The sequence below is a fragment of the Salvia splendens genome, chromosome 4, assembly GCF_004379255.2.
Source record: "Salvia splendens isolate huo1 chromosome 4, SspV2, whole genome shotgun sequence".
Lineage (NCBI taxonomy): Eukaryota > Viridiplantae > Streptophyta > Magnoliopsida > Lamiales > Lamiaceae > Salvia > Salvia splendens.
The window spans coordinates 40,401,156-40,405,716 of record NC_056035.1 but is presented as its reverse complement, the minus strand read 5'-3'; positions in this window follow the sequence as shown (position 1 = coordinate 40,405,716).

Sequence of the window (4,561 nt, the reverse complement as noted above, 5' to 3'; positions counted from 1 at the left end):
GTGAACCCTGGGGGAGGAACCATAAACACGGGCTTTGGTAGTTCACCGTGTAGAAATGCGTTCGTGACATCGAACTGATGGAGAGGCCAGTCTCTGTTTGCTGCAATCGAGAATAATACTCGTACGGTGTTGATTTTTGCTACTGGGGAGAAAGTCTCGGAATAATCGACTCCATACGTTTGAGTATATCCCTTTGCTACTAGTCGGGCCTTATATCGTTCGATTGACCCGTCTGGCCTTCTTTTGATAGTGAACACCCATCTACATCCCACAGCCTTCACTCCTTCTGGCAGTTTTTCTTTCACCCAAGTATCATTCCTCATCAAGGCTTTCATCTCGGTAAGCATAGCTTCTCTCCAGTGTTTGTACTTCATTGCTTCTTCAGCAGTCTGCGGGATCTCCTGTTCTTCATATAATGCAGCCTCAAATGCTCGGGCCATTTTCGTCAGATTACCTTGAACAAAGTTTGCCACTCCATATCTGCTTTTCTTTCCAATCCTCTCCGGAGAGTATCTCTTCGGAGGAATTCCTCGAGTACTTCGTGGAGGGAGAACATACCTCCCGGTATCACTGTCTACAGTATTATCCTCGGTTTCTGCATTGTTAGTATTAACTGTAGAACTTTCCTCAGAGACTGGTTCCGGACATACCTCGGATATTGGTGAAGGAGAGTCAGATGGGCGCGGTTGAGGAGACTCTGGAGGGGCCTGCTCGGCGACAGTGACAACTGTCTCGGGTGGATCCTCAATCGAGTGGCTTGGAAGTGGCACAAACCAACTTAGACAGTCCCCATAATTACTTTCGGATGTCTCCCCCTGACTGTTAAGGTGGTGTTTATAGAAGAACTCGGTTTCAAGGAAGTCACAGTTTATGGTGGTGATGATTTTCCTAGTGTTTGGATCGTAGCATCTATACCCTTTTTGGTTGACCCCATATCCCACGAAGACACATTTGGTTGCGCAAGGGGAAAATTTGGTTCTTTCATGTTTAGGGATATGAATATAGACAGTGCATCCAAAGACTTTTGGTGGCATGCTAAGGGATTCTGGTATTTGGGCTTGTTGGGAAAGGATGTCAAGGGGGGTTTTGGTTTTTAGAATTTTGGTGGGTAGTCTGTTTATGAGGTAGATAGAGGTTGCAACGGCTTCTGGCCAAAGGAATTTTGGGACGTTGGACTCAATCATAAGGGCACGGGTCATTTCCAGAATGGTTCGGTTTTTTCTCTCAGCTACCCCATTTTGTTCGGGCGTATAAGCACAGGATGTTTGGTGGAGGAGACCTTGTTTATGAAAGAAATTGGACATAGCGGTGTTAACAAATTCCCTCCCATTATCTGAACGAAGAATTTTTATGGTTTTGTGGAACTGGGTGTGTATCATATGGAAAAAAAGAATGAATTTGTCAATTACTTCTGACTTATGTTTCAAGAAATAGATCCAAGTCATTCTCGTGCAATCATCAATGAATGTCACAAAATATCTAAATCCACTACCCCCAATAACAGGTGCCGGCCCCCACACATCAGCATGCACTAAATCAAACATGGATTTCATACGAGTATCTGAAGGTTTAAAACTCTGTCTGTGGCTTTTGGCCAAAACACAAGTTTCACAAGAAAAATCTTTAGGTAAAGAAAAATTTGGGAACAAAAGTTTAAAGTAACCATGAGACGGGTGTCCTAGTCTTCTGTGCCACAGCCAAGCCTCCTCTTTCGTGGACCCGTGAGCCAGCATCGCACTGCCATGTTGAGCTACCCCATCCACGTAGTAGAGTCCTCGATCCTCAGTGCCACGCCCAATGATCCTCCTCGTCCGAATATCCTGTAAGATGCAGAAAGTTGGATGCATTAGCAGTGTACAATTTAATTCCCTTGTTACGTGGCTTACTGACATTAGCCGCTGAGACAGGCTAGGGACAAACAGACAGTTTGATAATCGAAGAGTAGGGGAAATTCTTATGGTTCCTGCCCCTGCTACAGTAATGAATTCCCCATTGGCAGTTCTAATGTAAGTTTTAGTAACCTCTTTAAAATTACTAAAATCAGATCTTTCTGGTGTCATAGTGTCTGTGGCGCCACAATCAAAAATCCATCCCTTCCTATCAACATTTTTTGTATTTTTTACAGATAAAGCAGCGGAAAAATTCATCAACGGTGTAAACCGATTATGTGTGGAGATATGGCTAATTGGGGGGCGTAAGTCGGACTTTCTAGGGAATTTGGGGTTGGTTTCGCAAATATCCAGATCTGGGGGGTCACATTTGGGATTATCAATAAGTGACGGACTAAATTGCATGACTTTCATATTCTGGGGATTAAAATGCAATAAAGGGATAGATCTAGGGTTTGATCCTTGACCAAACCCGATACCTCCTATTGCTGCGCCTTCATTCCATTTCTGTCTCTCGATCTGAGTTTCCGTTCTCTCGACGAAATTTCCAACCCGAACTCCGCCGCCACTGCTGCCACCGCCATTATCACCGGGGTATTTTGGGGTACCTGGATTCGGTCCTCCCTTTGGTCCTTCTCTGGGTTGATTTTGGGGATTCCCCTGCCTTGTTTCGCCGATTCCGACGGCAGCGAACTTCGTTTGTGCTCGTGCCCTCTGTTTATCGTCCCACCATTCGGGGAATCCCACACGGAGGAAGCAGGTATCTCTCGTGTGTTTGTTTTTCCCGCAATGTGAACACCATAGCTTGGTTTTGTCGATTCTTCCTCCGTCTTGGTGATTGGCTCTGGTGGGTGGCGGTCGCGGTGGTCCTCGATTGATTGGCCGGTCTCTCTGTGCTCCGTACCCGTAGCCGATCTCCCCCGATGATGTATCGGCGCTTCCAACGCCAGGAACTTCGGTAGGTGTCGAGGATGCCGGTGGCATGATCTTCAATCGAGCCGCCTCCCTCTGGACCCTTCCGTAAGCTTCTTCGACTGAGGGGTAAGGTTCCTCTTTGAGGATATCCCTTCGAATTGTATCATACTCAGGGTTAAGTCCAGTGAGAAACTTGAATAGCCTCATGGTGTTTGAGAACTCTCGGAACTGCTTGACCCCCTTGTCGCAACAATCCACCGGTTGTTTTCGACACCTATCTACATTGATCCACAGTCCGTGGATTCGTCTGTAGTAGGTTTCGAGATCCAGACTTCCTTGGCGGAGTGCGATGGCTTTATCCTCTAGATCGTATATAAGATACGGATCTTTCTTGCCTTCGAACGTTACAGCGAGATTGTCCCAGATTGCCTTTGCGGTTTGGTGGTGAGCAAAGTCGGCAATTATGTCATTTTCGACGTTGTCGATGATCCACGAAAACACCACGAGATCAGTCTCCTCCCATTCGGCATACCCGGGGTTCTCTGGTTCTGGCGGTGGATCTTTGATGTGGGAATACCCTCCTCGGCTTCCTATCGCGACTTTCATTAGTCGGGCCCATAAAGGATAGTTCTTCCCATTTAGTTTGAATGCAACAGTGACGTGCTTGCTTGTTTTCATCTTGGATGGTTTGATTGTGGATTTATTTTCTCCTTCGGAATCTGATCCTGACATGTTTTATGTGTAGGGATTTTTGGGCAGCCTCTTGGCCGTGATTGGTATGGTATTTGGCTTGGGATCGGTTTCAGCCTCTTGGCCGAGATTGGTATGGTTTCTTGGCTATGATGAATCTTTTCTGAGCCAGATTTTACTCTGCTTTGATACCATGAAGAAAGATAGGAAGAAAGAAGTTTTATTTACTTGATTATTTGAGAGTACATGGAGGATACATTATATAGGACTCTAGATATAAATGTTCTAGGAACTATACTTATTGGAACCCTCTATAATAAATGTTATACACTTCCAACATGTTGGGACTCCACATCCTCTTTGGAACACTTCAATTTAGCTTTCCAACAATATGCTAAAAAGGAAGTGTCCCTAATAATAATAATAATAATAATAATAATAATAATTAAGTGACATACTTGAAAATGGCAAAAAGAGATAGGAGTACGTAGTTGGTAAATTTATGTACTTTATATTCTATATGGCCACGAAATAGTTCTATTTTTTCATTTTTTTTCCTTCCACTAAATTAGTCTCATTTCTATTTAAGACTTTTTTCCTTTTTATTCTCATAATTTACTTATTTTATATATGTAATAATGTAAATATAATCGTCTCATTAGCTTCTGTAATTTATATTCTCCACTTTGATGCATTTATTGCGCCAATATATTTTTCCTAAATCCGTTGCAGTCTTATCAAAGTCTATTTGCCCAATAATTTTTCTCATTATTGCGGTATCGTTCAATTATTTTATACTAATTAATTATTATGGGTCACTGACTAAATATAGCTGTCTGGTTTGAGGAGGTAAAATTAACAAGTTGGAGTTAAAAAAAAAGAAAAAATCAACTCCTTGCAAAGATCACATAATCTACCAACAATAATTTTGTGTTCTACTATGATTAGACTTCCAAATCCTTGCGAATCCAATATTAATCATTCCTTAGTTTTGAATTAGTGATTTGATGACGTTAATGACTTAATGGTGTATTATTAAAGTAAAAATATCGATTTTAACTCATTGT